This window comes from Oncorhynchus tshawytscha, unplaced genomic scaffold (genome assembly GCF_018296145.1).
Source record: "Oncorhynchus tshawytscha isolate Ot180627B unplaced genomic scaffold, Otsh_v2.0 Un_contig_7123_pilon_pilon, whole genome shotgun sequence".
NCBI lineage: Eukaryota > Metazoa > Chordata > Actinopteri > Salmoniformes > Salmonidae > Oncorhynchus > Oncorhynchus tshawytscha.
Window position 1 is genome coordinate 24,360 of NW_024609705.1, and position 13,152 is coordinate 37,511.

Genomic DNA, 13,152 nt, shown 5'->3' on the forward strand with positions numbered 1-13,152 from the left:
CAGGCGTCATACTGCTCAGGAAGGAGACGCGTTCTGTCTCCTAGAGATTCCCAGTGTGAGCTGGTACATACAGTTGAATTCGTAAGTTTCCATCCTCTTAGGCTGGAGTCATTAAAACCTGTTTGTCAACCCTCCACACATTTCTTGTTAACAAACTATAGTTTTGGCAGTCGGTTAGGACATCTATTTTGTGCATGACACAAGTCATTTTTCCAACAATTGTTTTCAGACTGATTATTTCACTTATATTTCAGTGTATCACAAATCCAGTGGGTCAGAAGTTTACATACACTAAGTTGTCTGTGCCTTTAAACAGTTTGGAAAATTCCCGAAAATGATGTCATGGCTTTAGAAGCTTCTGATAGGCTAATTGACATCCTTTGAGTCAATTGGAGGTGTACCTGTAGATGTATTTCAAGGCCTACCTTCAAACTCAGTGCCTCTTTGCTTGACTCCATGGGAAAACCAAAGGAAATTAGCCAAGACCTCAGAAAAAAATGTAGACCTCCACAAGTCTGGTTCATCCTTGGGAGCAATTTCAAACGCCTGAAGGTACCTCGCTCATCTGTAGAAACAATAGTAGGCAAGTATAAACACCATGGGACCACGCAGGCGTCATACTGCTCAGGAAGGAGACGCGTTCTGTCTCCTAGAGATGAACGTACTTTGGGTCGAAAAGTGCAATTCCATCCCAGAACAACAGCAAAGGACCTTGTGAAGATGCTGGAGGAAACAGGTACAAAATGGTCTATATCCACAGGCAAACGAGTCCTATATCGAAAAGTGGGATGCTCGCAAGCCGAAGAAAACCATCCCAACCGTGAAGCACAGCATCATGTTGTGGGGTTTTTTTGCTGCAGGAGGGTCTGGTGCACCACTAGAACACCTGGGAAGGACACTGCAGGGCAAATCGGTTTGCAATTTGAAGTGGTACATATGTGCGACAACCTACTAAATTCATAGTGACAGGTTGCACAAGTAAAGAAGGAGCATAGACTATTTCCCTGACCGGGAATCGAACCCGGGCCGCGGCGGTGAGAGCGCCGAATCCTAACCACTAGACCACCAGGGAAGGGTACTACAGTGCAAATCGGTTCCCAGTGTGAGCTGGTACATATGTGCGATAACCTTCCATATTCATAGTGACAGGTTGCACAAGTAAACATGTAGCAAAAGAGTAGTTCCCTGACCGGGAATCGAACCCGGCCGCAGCGGTGAGAGCGCCGAATCCTAACCACTAGACCACCAGGGAAGGGTACTAGAGTGAAAATCGTTTCCCAGTGTGAGCTGGTACATACAGTTGAATTCGTAAGTTTCCATCCTCTTAGGCTGGAGTCATTAAAACCTGTTTGTCAACCCTCCACACATTTCTTGTTAACAAACTATAGTTTTGGCAGTCGGTTAGGACATCTACTTTGTGCATGACACAAGTCATTTTTCCAACAATTGTTTACAGACCGATTATTTCACTTATATTTCAGTGTATCACAAATCCAGTGGGTCAGAAGTTTACATACACTAAGTTGTCTGTGCCTTTAAACAGTTTGGAAAATTCCCGAAAATGATGTCATGGCTTTAGAAGCTTCTGATAGGCTAATTGACATCCTTTGAGTCAATTGGAGGTGTACCTGTAGATGTATTTCAAGGCCTACCTTCAAACTCAGTGCCTCTTTGCTTGACTCCATGGGAAAACCAAAGGAAATCAGCCAAGACCTCAGAAAAAAATGTAGACCTCCACAAGTCTGGTTCATCCTTGGGAGCAATTTCCAAACGCCTGAAGGTACCTCGCTCATCTGTAGAAACAATAGTACACAAGTATAAACACCATGGGACCACGCAGGCGTCATACCGCTCAGGAAGGAGACGCGTTCTGTCTCCTAGAGATGAACGTACTTTGGGTCGAAAAGTGCAATTCCATCCCAGAACAACAGCAAAGGACCTTGTGAAGATGCTGGAGGAAACAGGTACAAAATGGTCTATATCCACAGGCAAACGAGTCCTATATCGAAAAGTGGGATGCTCGCAAGCCGAAGAAAACCATCCCAACCGTGAAGCACAGCATCATGTTGTGTTTTTTTTTGCTGCAGGAGGGTCTGGTGCACCACTATAACACCTGGGAAGGACACTGCAGGGCAAATCGGTTTGCAATTTGAAGTGGTACAGATAACCTTCCATATTCATGACAGGTTGTTGTAGCAAAAGACTAGTTCCCTGACCAGGAATTTGCTGCAGGAGGGTCTGGTGCACCACTAGAACACCTGGGAAGGACACTGCAGGGCAAATCGGTTTGCAATTTGAAGTGGTACATATGTGCGACAACCTACTAAATTCATAGTGACAGGTTGCACAAGTAAAGAAGGAGCATAGACTATTTCCCTGACCGGGAATCAAACCCGGGCCGCGGCGGTGAGAGCACCTAATCCTAACCACTAGACCACCAGGGAAGGGTACTACAGTGCAAATCGGTTCCCAGTGTGAGCTGGTACATATGTGCGATAACCTTCCATATTCATAGTGACAGGTTGCACAAGTAAACATGTAGCAAAAGAGTAGTTCCCTGACCGGGAATCGAACCCGGGCCGCGGCGGTGAGAGCGCCGAATCCTAACCACTAGACCACCAGGGAAGGGTACTAGAGTGAAAATCGTTTCCCAGTGTGAGCTGGTACATACAGTTGAAGTCGTAAGTTTCCATCCTCTTAGGCTGGAGTCATTAAAACCTGTTTGTCAACCCTCCACACATTTCTTGTTAACAAACTATAGTTTTGGCAGTCGGTTAGGACATCTACTTTGTGCATGACACAAGTCATTTTTCCAACAATTGTTTTCAGACCGATTATTTCACTTATAATTCAGTGTATCACAAATCCAGTGGGTCAGAAGTTTACATACACTAAGTTGTCTGTGCCTTTAAACAGTTTGGAAAATTCCCGAAAATGATGTCATGGCTTTAGAAGCTTCTGATAGGCTAATTGACATCCTTTGAGTCAATTGGAGGTGTACCTGTAGATGTATTTCAAGGCCTACCTTCAAACTCAGTGCCTCTTTGCTTGACTCCATGGGAAAACCAAAGGAAATTAGCCAAGACCTCAGAAAAAAATGTAGACCTCCACAAGTCTGGTTCATCCTTGGGAGCAATTTCCAAACGCCTGAAGGTACCTCGCTCATCTGTAGAAACAATAGTACGCAAGTATAAACACCATGGGACCACGCAGGCGTCATACCGCTCAGGAAGGAGACGCGTTCTGTCTCCTAGAGATGAACGTACTTTGGGTCGAAAAGTGCAATTCCATCCCAGAACAACAGCAAAGGACCTTGTGAAGATGCTGGAGGAAACAGGTACAAAATGGTCTATATCCACAGGCAAACGAGTCCTATATCGAAAAGTGGGATGCTCGCAAGCCGAAGAAAACCATCCCAACCGTGAAGCACAGCATCATGTTGTGGGGTTTTTTTGCTGCAGGAGGGTCTGGTGCACCACTAGAACACCTGGGAAGGACACTGCAGGGCAAATCGGTTTGCAATTTGAAGTGGTACATATGTGCGACAACCTACTAAATTCATAGTGACAGGCTGCACAAGTAAAGAAGGAGCATAGACTATTTCCCTGACCGGGAATCGAACCCGGGCCGCGGCGGTGAGAGCACTGAATCCTAACCACTAGACCACCAGGGAAGGGTACTACAGTGCAAATCGGTTCCCAGTGTGAGCTGGTACATATGTGCGATAACCTTCCATATTCATAGTGACAGGTTGCACAAGTAAACATGTAGCAAAGGAGGAGTTCCCTGAACGGGAATCGAACCCTGGCCGAAGCGGTGAGAGCGCCGAATCCTAACCACTAGACCACCAGGGAAGGGTACTAGAGTGAAAATCGTTTCCCAGTGTGAGCTGGTACATACAGTTGAAGTCGTAAGTTTCCATCCTCTTAGGCTGGAGTCATTAAAACCTGTTTGTCAACCCCTCCACACATTTCTTGTTAACAAACTATAGTTTTGGCAGTCGGTTAGGACATCTACTTTGTGCATGACACAAGTCATTTTTCCAACAATTGTTTTCAGACCGATTATTTCACTTATAATTCAGTGTATCACAAATCCAGTGGGTCAGAAGTTTACATACACTAAGTTGTCTGTGCCTTTAAACAGTTTGGAAAATTCCCGAAAATGATGTCATGGCTTTAGAAGCTTCTGATAGGCTAATTGACATCCTTTGAGTCAATTGGAGGTGTACCTGTAGATGTATTTCAAGGCCTACCTTCAAACTCAGTGCCTCTTTGCTTGACTCCATGGGAAAACCAAAGGAAATCAGCCAAGACCTCAGAAAAAAATGTAGACCTCCACAAGTCTGGTTCATCCTTGGGAGCAATTTCCAAACGCCTGAAGGTACCTCGCTCATCTGTAGAAACAATAGTACGCAAGTATAAACACCATGGGACCACGCAGGCGTCATACCGCTCAGGAAGGAGACGCGTTCTGTCTCCTAGAGATGAACGTACTTTGGGTCGAAAAGTGCAATTCCATCCCAGAACAACAGCAAAGGACCTTGTGAAGATGCTGGAGGAAACAGGTACAAAATGGTCTATATCCACAGGCAAACGAGTCCTATATCGAAAAGTGGGATGCTCGCAAGCTGAAGAAAACCATCCCAACCGTGAAGCACAGCATCATGTTGTGTTTTTTTTTTGCTGCAGCAGGGTCTGGTGCACCACTATAACACCTGGGAAGGACACTGCAGGGCAAATCGGTTTGCAATTTGAAGTGGTACATATGTGCGATAACCTTCCATATTCATAGTGACAGGTTGCACAAGTAAACATGTAGCAAAAGACTAGTTCCCTGACCAGGAATCGAACCCTGGTGACCGAGACCACCAGGGAAGGGTACTACAGTGCCGGAAGCTGGTACCGATAACCTTCCACATAGACAGGTTGCATCATGTAGCAAAAGGAAGTTCCCTGGGAATCGAACCCTGGCCGCAGCAGTGAGAGCGCCGAATCCTAACCACTAGACCACCAGGGAAGGGTACTAGAGTTCGTTTCCCAGTGTGAGCTGGTACCACAGAACACCTGGGAAGGACACTGCAGGGCAAATCGGTTTGCAATTTGAAGTGGTACATATGTGCGACAACCTACTAAATTCATAGTGACAGGTTGCACAAGTAAAGAAGGAGCATGGACTATTTCCCTGACCGGGAATCGAACCCGGGCCGCGGCGGTGAGAGCGCCTAATCCTAACCACTAGACCACCAGGGAAGGGTACTACAGTGCAAATCGGTTCCCAGTGTGAGCTGGTACATATGTGCGATAACCTTCCATATTCATAGTGACAGGTTGCACAAGTAAACATGTAGCAAAAGAGTAGTTCCCTGACCGGGAATCGAACCCGGGCCGCGGCGGTGAGAGCGCCGAATCCTAACCACTAGACCACCAGGGAAGGGTACTAGAGTGAAAATCGTTTCCCAGTGTGAGCTGGTACATACAGTTGAAGTCGTAAGTTTCCATCCTCTTAGGCTGGAGTCATTAAAACCTGTTTGTCAACCCTCCACACATTTCTTGTTAACAAACTATAGTTTTGGCAGTCGGTTAGGACATCTACTTTGTGCATGACACAAGTCATTTTTCCAACAATTGTTTTCAGACCGATTATTTCACTTATAATTCAGTGTATCACAAATCCAGTGGGTCAGAAGTTTACATACACTAAGTTGTCTGTGCCTTTAAACAGTTTGGAAAATTCCCGAAAATGATGTCATGGCTTTAGAAGCTTCTGATAGGCTAATTGACATCCTTTGAGTCAATTGGAGGTGTACCTGTAGATGTATTTCAAGGCCTACCTTCAAACTCAGTGCCTCTTTGCTTGACTCCATGGGAAAACCAAAGGAAATCAGCCAAGACCTCAAAAAAAAAATGTAGACCTCCACAAGTCTGGTTCATCCTTGGGAGCAATTTCCAAACGCCTGAAGGTACCTCGCTCATCTGTAGAAACAATAGTAGGCAAGTATAAACACCATGGGACCACGCAGGCGTCATACCGCTCAGGAAGGAGACGCGTTCTGTCTCCTAGAGATGAACGTACTTTGGGTCGAAAAGTGCAATTCCATCCCAGAACAACAGCAAAGGACCTTGTGAAGATGCTGGAGGAAACAGGTACAAAATGGTCTATATCCACAGGCAAACGAGTCCTATATCGAAAAGTGGGATGCTCGCAAGCCGAAGAAAACCATCCCAACCGTGAAGCACAGCATCATGTTGTGGGGGTTTTTTGCTGCAGGAGGGTCTGGTGCACCACTAGAACACCTGGGAAGGACACTGCAGGGCAAATCGGTTTGCAATTTGAAGTGGTACATATGTGCGACAACCTACTAAATTCATAGTGACAGGCTGCACAAGTAAAGAAGGAGCATAGACTATTTCCCTGACCGGGAATCGAACCCGGGCCGCGGCGGTGAGAGCACTGAATCCTAACCACTAGACCACCAGGGAAGGGTACTACAGTGCAAATCGGTTCCCAGTGTGAGCTGGTACATATGTGCGATAACCTTCCATATTCATAGTGACAGGTTGCACAAGTAAACATGTAGCAAAAGAGTAGTTCCCTGACCGGGAATCGAACCCGGGCCGAAGCGGTGAGAGCGCCGAATCCTAACCACTAGACCACCAGGGAAGGGTACTAGAGTGAAAATCGTTTCCCAGTGTGAGCTGGTACATACAGTTGAAGTCGTAAGTTTCCATCCTCTTAGGCTGGAGTCATTAAAACCTGTTTGTCAACCCTCCACACATTTCTTGTTAACAAACTATAGTTTTGGCAGTCGGTTAGGACATCTACTTTGTGCATGACACAAGTCATTTTTCCAACAATTGTTTTCAGACCGATTATTTCACTTATAATTCAGTGTATCACAAATCCAGTGGGTCAGAAGTTTACATACACTAAGTTGTCTGTGCCTTTAAACAGTTTGGAAAATTCCCGAAAATGATGTCATGGCTTTAGAAGCTTCTGATAGGCTAATTGACATCCTTTGAGTCAATTGGAGGTGTACCTGTAGATGTATTTCAAGGCCTACCTTCAAACTCAGTGCCTCTTTGCTTGACTCCATGGGAAAACCAAAGGAAATCAGCCAAGACCTCAGAAAAAAATGTAGACCTCCACAAGTCTGGTTCATCCTTGGGAGCAATTTCCAAACGCCTGAAGGTACCTCGCTCATCTGTAGAAACAATAGTACGCAAGTATAAACACCATGGGACCACGAGGCGTCATACCGCTCAGGAAGGAGACGCGTTCTGTCTCCTAGAGATGAACGTACTTTGGGTCGAAAAGTGCAATTCCATCCCAGAACAACAGCAAAGGACCTTGTGAAGATGCTGGAGGAAACAGGTACAAAATGGTCTATATCCACAGGCAAACGAGTCCTATATCGAAAAGTGGGATGCTCGCAAGCCGAAGAAAACCATCCCAACCGTGAAGCACAGCATCATGTTGTGGGGTTTTTTTGCTGCAGGAGGGTCTGGTGCACCACTAGAACACCTGGGAAGGACACTGCAGGGCAAATCGGTTTGCAATTTGAAGTGGTACATATGTGCGACAACCTACTAAATTCATAGTGACAGGTTGCACAAGTAAAGAAGGAGCATAGACTATTTCCCTGACCGGGAATCGAACCCGGGCCGCGGCGGTGAGAGCACCGAATCCTAACCACTAGACCACCAGGGAAGGGTACTACAGTGCAAATCGGTTCCCAGTGTGAGCTGGTACATATGTGCGATAACCTTCCATATTCATAGTGACAGGTTGCACAAGTAAACATGTAGCAAAAGAGTAGTTCCCTGACCGGGAATCGAACCCGGGCCGCGGCGGTGAGAGCGCCGAATCCTAACCACTAGACCACCAGGGAAGGGTACTAGAGTGAAAATCGTTTCCCAGTGTGAGCTGGTACATACAGTTGAAGTCGTAAGTTTCCATCCTCTTAGGCTGGAGTCATTAAAACCTGTTTGTCAACCCTCCACACATTTCTTGTTAACAAACTATAGTTTTGGCAGTCGGTTAGGACATCTACTTTGTGCATGACACAAGTCATTTTTCCAACAATTGTTTTCAGACCGATTATTTCACTTATAATTTCAGTGTATCACAAATCCAGTGGGTCAGAAGTTTACATACACTAAGTTGTCTGTGCCTTTAAACAGTTTGGAAAATTCCCGAAAATGATGTCATGGCTTTAGAAGCTTCTGATAGGCTAATTGACATCCTTTGAGTCAATTGGAGGTGTACCTGTAGATGTATTTCAAGGCCTACCTTCAAACTCAGTGCCTCTTTGCTTGACTCCATGGGAAAACCAAAGGAAATTAGCCAAGACCTCAGAAAAAAATGTAGACCTCCACAAGTCTGGTTCATCCTTGGGAGCAATTTCCAAACGCCTGAAGGTACCTCGCTCATCTGTAGAAACAATAGTAGGCAAGTATAAACACCATGGGACCACGCAGGCGTCATACCGCTCAGGAAGGAGACGCGTTCTGTCTCCTAGAGATGAACGTACTTTGGGTCGAAAAGTGCAATTCCATCCCAGAACAACAGCAAAGGACCTTGTGAAGATGCTGGAGGAAACAGGTACAAAATGGTCTATATCCACAGGCAAACGAGTCCTATATCGAAAAGTGGGATGCTCGCAAGCCGAAGAAAACCATCCCAACCGTGAAGCACAGCATCATGTTGTGGTTTTTTTTTGCTGCAGGAGGGTCTGGTGCACCACTAGAACACCTGGGAAGGACACTGCAGGGCAAATCGGTTTGCAATTTGAAGTGGTACATATGTGCGACAACCTACTAAATTCATAGTGACAGGTTGCACAAGTAAAGAAGGAGCATAGACTATTTCCCTGACCGGGAATTGAACCTGGGCCGCGGCGGTGAGAGCTGGTACATATGTGCGATAACCTTCCATATTCATAGTGACAGGTTGCACAAGTAAACATGTAGCAAAAGAGTAGTTCCCTGACCGGGAATCGAACCCGGGCCGCAGCGGTGAGAGCGCCGAATCCTAACCACTAGACCACCAGGGAAGGGTACTAGAGTGAAAATCGTTTCCCAGTGTGAGCTGGTACATACAGTTGAATTCGTAAGTTTCCATCCTCTTAGGCTGGAGTCATTAAAACCTGTTTGTCAACCCTCCACACATTTCTTGTTAACAAACTATAGTTTTGGCAGTCGGTTAGGACATCTACTTTGTGCACGACACAAGTCATTTTTCCAACAATTGTTTTCAGACTGATTATTTCACTTATAATTCAGTGTATCACAAATCCAGTGGGTCAGAAGTTTACATACACTAAGTTGTCTGTGCCTTTAAACAGTTTGGAAAATTCCCGAAAATGATGTCATGGCTTTAGAAGCTTCTGATAGGCTAATTGACATCCTTTGAGTCAATTGGAGGTGTACCTGTAGATGTATTTCAAGGCCTACCTTCAAACTCAGTGCCTCTTTGCTTGACTCCATGGGAAAACCAAAGGAAATCAGCCAAGACCTCAGAAAAAAATGTAGACCTCCACAAGTCTGGTTCATCCTTGGGAGCAATTTCCAAACGCCTGAAGGTACCTCGCTCATCTGTAGAAACAATAGTACGCAAGTATAAACACCATGGGACCACGCAGGCGTCATACCGCTCAGGAAGGAGACGCGTTCTGTCTCCTAGAGATGAACGTACTTTGGGTCGAAAAGTGCAATTCCATCCCAGAACAACAGCAAAGGACCTTGTGAAGATGCTGGAGGAAACAGGTACAAAATGGTCTATATCCACAGGCAAACGAGTCCTATATCGAAAAGTGGGATGCTCGCAAGCCGAAGAAAACCATCCCAACCGTGAAGCACAGCATCATGTTGTGGGGTTTTTTTTTTGCTGCAGGAGGGTCTGGTGCACCACTAGAACACCTGGGAAGGACACTGCAGGGCAAATCGGTTTGCAATTTGAAGTGGTACATATGTGCGACAACCTACTAAATTCATAGTGACAGGTTGCACAAGTAAAGAAGGAGCATAGACTATTTCCCTGACCGGGAATCGAACCCGGGCCGCGGCGGTGAGAGCGCCGAATCCTAACCACTAGACCACCAGGGAAGGGTACTACAGTGCAAATCGGTTCCCAGTGTGAGCTGGTACATATGTGCGATAACCTTCCATATTCATAGTGACAGGTTGCACAAGTAAACATGTAGCAAAAGAGTAGTTCCCTGACCGGGAATCGAACCCTGGCCGCAGCGGTGAGAGCGCCGAATCCTAACCACTAGACCACCAGGGAAGGGTACTAGAGTGAAAATCGTTTCCCAGTGTGAGCTGGTACATACAGTTGAAGTCGTAAGTTTCCATCCTCTTAGGCTGGAGTCATTAAAACCTGTTTGTCAACCCTCCACACATTTCTTGTTAACAAACTATAGTTTTGGCAGTCGGTTAGGACATCTACTTTGTGCATGACACAAGTCATTTTTCCAACAATTGTTTTCAGACCGATTATTTCACTTATAATTCAGTGTATCACAAATCCAGTGGGTCAGAAGTTTACATACACTAAGTTGTCTGTGCCTTTAAACAGTTTGGAAAATTCCCGAAAATGATGTCATGGCTTTAGAAGCTTCTGATAGGCTAATTGACATCCTTTGAGTCAATTGGAGGTGTACCTGTAGATGTATTTCAAGGCCTACCTTCAAACTCAGTGCCTCTTTGCTTGACTCCATGGGAAAACCAAAGGAAATCAGCCAAGACCTCAGAAAAAAATGTAGACCTCCACAAGTCTGGTTCATCCTTGGGAGCAATTTCCAAACGCCTGAAGGTACCTCGCTCATCTGTAGAAACAATAGTACGCAAGTATAAACACCATGGGACCACGCAGGCGTCATACCGCTCAGGAAGGAGACGCGTTCTGTCTCCTAGAGATGAACGTACTTTGGGTCGAAAAGTGCAATTCCATCCCAGAACAACAGCAAAGGACCTTGTGAAGATGCTGGAGGAAACAGGTACAAAATGGTCTATATCCACAGGCAAACGAGTCCTATATCGAAAAGTGGGATGCTCGCAAGCCGAAGAAAACCATCCCAACCGTGAAGCACAGCATCATGTTGTGGGGTTTTTTTTGCTGCAGGAGGGTCTGGTGCACCACTAGAACACCTGGGAAGGACACTGCAGGGCAAATCGGTTTGCAATTTGAAGTGGTACATATGTGCGACAACCTACTAAATTCATAGTGACAGGTTGCACAAGTAAAGAAGGAGCATAGACTATTTCACTGACCGGGAATCGAACCCGGGCCGCGGCGGTGAGAGCACCGAATCCTAACCACTAGACCACCAGGGAAGGGTACTACAGTGCAAATCGGTTCCCAGTGTGAGCTGGTACATATGTGCGATAACCTTCCATATTCATAGTGACAGGTTGCACAAGTAAACATGTAGCAAAAGAGTAGTTCCCTGACCGGGAATCGAACCCGGGCCGCGGCGGTGAGAGCGCCGAATCCTAACCACTAGACCACCAGGGAAGGGTACTAGAGTGAAAATCGTTTCCCAGTGTGAGCTGGTACATACAGTTGAAGTCGTAAGTTTCCATCCTCTTAGGCTGGAGTCATTAAAACCTGTTTGTCAACCCTCCACACATTTCTTGTTAACAAACTATAGTTTTGGCAGTCGGTTAGGACATCTACTTTGTGCATGACACAAGTCATTTTTCCAACAATTGTTTACAGACCGATTATTTCACTTATATTTCAGTGTATCACAAATCCAGTGGGTCAGAAGTTTACATACACTAAGTTGTCTGTGCCTTTAAACAGTTTGGAAAATTCCCGAAAATGATGTCATGGCTTTAGAAGCTTCTGATAGGCTAATTGACATCCTTTGAGTCAATTGGAGGTGTACCTGTAGATGTATTTCAAGGCCTACCTTCAAACTCAGTGCCTCTTTGCTTGACTCCATGGGAAAACCAAAGGAAATCAGCCAAGACCTCAGAAAAAAATGTAGACCTCCACAAGTCTGGTTCATCCTTGGGAGCAATTTCCAAACGCCTGAAGGTACCTCGCTCATCTGTAGAAACAATAGTACGCAAGTATAAACACCATGGGACCACGCAGGCGTCATACCGCTCAGGAAGGAGACGCGTTCTGTCTCCTAGAGATGAACGTACTTTGGGTCGAAAAGTGCAATTCCATCCCAGAACAACAGCAAAGGACCTTGTGAAGATGCTGGAGGAAACAGGTACAAAATGGTCTATATCCACAGGCAAACGAGTCCTATATCGAAAAGTGGGATGCTCGCAAGCCGAAGAAAACCATCCCAACCGTGAAGCACAGCATCATGTTGTGGGGTTTTTTTTGCTGCAGGAGGGTCTGGTGCACCACTAGAACACCTGGGAAGGACACTGCAGGGCAAATCGGTTTGCAATTTGAAGTGGTACATATGTGCGACAACCTACTAAATTCATAGTGACAGGTTGCACAAGTAAAGAAGGAGCATAGACTATTTCCCTGACCGGGAATCGAACCCGGGCCGCGGCGGTGAGAGCGCCGAATCCTAACCACTAGACCACCAGGGAAGGGTACTACAGTGCAAATCGGTTCCCAGTGTGAGCTGGTACATATGTGCGATAACCTTCCATATTCATAGTGACAGGTTGCACAAGTAAACATGTAGCAAAAGAGTAGTTCCCTGACCGGGAATCGAACCCTGGCCGCAGCGGTGAGAGCGCCGAATCCTAACCACTAGACCACCAGGGAAGGGTACTAGAGTGAAAATCGTTTCCCAGTGTGAGCTGGTACATACAGTTGAAGTCGTAAGTTTCCATCCTCTTAGGCTGGAGTCATTAAAACCTGTTTGTCAACCCTCCACACATTTCTTGTTAACAAACTATAGTTTTGGCAGTCGGTTAGGACATCTACTTTGTGCACGACACAAGTCATTTTTCCAACAATTGTTTTCAGACTGATTATTTCACTTATATTTCAGTGTATCACAAATCCAGTGGGTCAGAAGTTTACATACACTAAGTTGTCTGTGCCTTTAAACAGTTTGGAAAATTCCCGAAAATGATGTCATGGCTTTAGAAGCTTCTGATAGGCTAATTGACATCCTTTGAGTCAATTGGAGGTGTACCTGTAGATGTATTTCAAGGCCTACCTTCA

The 13,152-nt window shown here is 45.7% G+C and overlaps 16 non-coding genes across 16 annotated transcripts; all 16 read right to left on the minus strand.

Moving 5' to 3' along the window:
- Nucleotides 1-1,000: 1,000 nt before the first annotated feature.
- Nucleotides 1,001-1,072, minus strand: trnae-cuc. The gene has a single exon. It is a non-coding gene; the product is annotated as a tRNA-Glu (tRNA).
- Nucleotides 1,073-2,372: 1,300 nt separating this feature from the next.
- On the minus strand, nucleotides 2,373-2,444 carry trnae-cuc. The gene has a single exon. It is a non-coding gene; the product is annotated as a tRNA-Glu (tRNA).
- Nucleotides 2,445-2,553: 109 nt separating this feature from the next.
- Nucleotides 2,554-2,625, minus strand: trnae-cuc. The gene has a single exon. It is a non-coding gene; the product is annotated as a tRNA-Glu (tRNA).
- A 976-nt stretch (nucleotides 2,626-3,601) lies between these two features.
- trnae-cuc lies at nucleotides 3,602-3,673 on the minus strand. The gene has a single exon. It is a non-coding gene; the product is annotated as a tRNA-Glu (tRNA).
- Nucleotides 3,674-5,180: 1,507 nt separating this feature from the next.
- Nucleotides 5,181-5,252, minus strand: trnae-cuc. Its single transcript has one exon. It is a non-coding gene; the product is annotated as a tRNA-Glu (tRNA).
- A 109-nt stretch (nucleotides 5,253-5,361) lies between these two features.
- Nucleotides 5,362-5,433, minus strand: trnae-cuc. Its single transcript has one exon. It is a non-coding gene; the product is annotated as a tRNA-Glu (tRNA).
- A 977-nt stretch (nucleotides 5,434-6,410) lies between these two features.
- On the minus strand, nucleotides 6,411-6,482 carry trnae-cuc. The gene has a single exon. It is a non-coding gene; the product is annotated as a tRNA-Glu (tRNA).
- A 1,156-nt stretch (nucleotides 6,483-7,638) lies between these two features.
- Nucleotides 7,639-7,710, minus strand: trnae-cuc. Its single transcript has one exon. It is a non-coding gene; the product is annotated as a tRNA-Glu (tRNA).
- Nucleotides 7,711-7,819: 109 nt separating this feature from the next.
- On the minus strand, nucleotides 7,820-7,891 carry trnae-cuc. The gene has a single exon. It is a non-coding gene; the product is annotated as a tRNA-Glu (tRNA).
- Nucleotides 7,892-8,983: 1,092 nt separating this feature from the next.
- On the minus strand, nucleotides 8,984-9,055 carry trnae-cuc. The gene has a single exon. It is a non-coding gene; the product is annotated as a tRNA-Glu (tRNA).
- A 979-nt stretch (nucleotides 9,056-10,034) lies between these two features.
- On the minus strand, nucleotides 10,035-10,106 carry trnae-cuc. Its single transcript has one exon. It is a non-coding gene; the product is annotated as a tRNA-Glu (tRNA).
- Nucleotides 10,107-10,215: 109 nt separating this feature from the next.
- trnae-cuc lies at nucleotides 10,216-10,287 on the minus strand. The gene has a single exon. It is a non-coding gene; the product is annotated as a tRNA-Glu (tRNA).
- A 977-nt stretch (nucleotides 10,288-11,264) lies between these two features.
- On the minus strand, nucleotides 11,265-11,336 carry trnae-cuc. The gene has a single exon. It is a non-coding gene; the product is annotated as a tRNA-Glu (tRNA).
- A 109-nt stretch (nucleotides 11,337-11,445) lies between these two features.
- Nucleotides 11,446-11,517, minus strand: trnae-cuc. Its single transcript has one exon. It is a non-coding gene; the product is annotated as a tRNA-Glu (tRNA).
- A 977-nt stretch (nucleotides 11,518-12,494) lies between these two features.
- On the minus strand, nucleotides 12,495-12,566 carry trnae-cuc. The gene has a single exon. It is a non-coding gene; the product is annotated as a tRNA-Glu (tRNA).
- Nucleotides 12,567-12,675: 109 nt separating this feature from the next.
- Nucleotides 12,676-12,747, minus strand: trnae-cuc. The gene has a single exon. It is a non-coding gene; the product is annotated as a tRNA-Glu (tRNA).
- Between the last annotated feature and the right edge of the window lie 405 nt (nucleotides 12,748-13,152).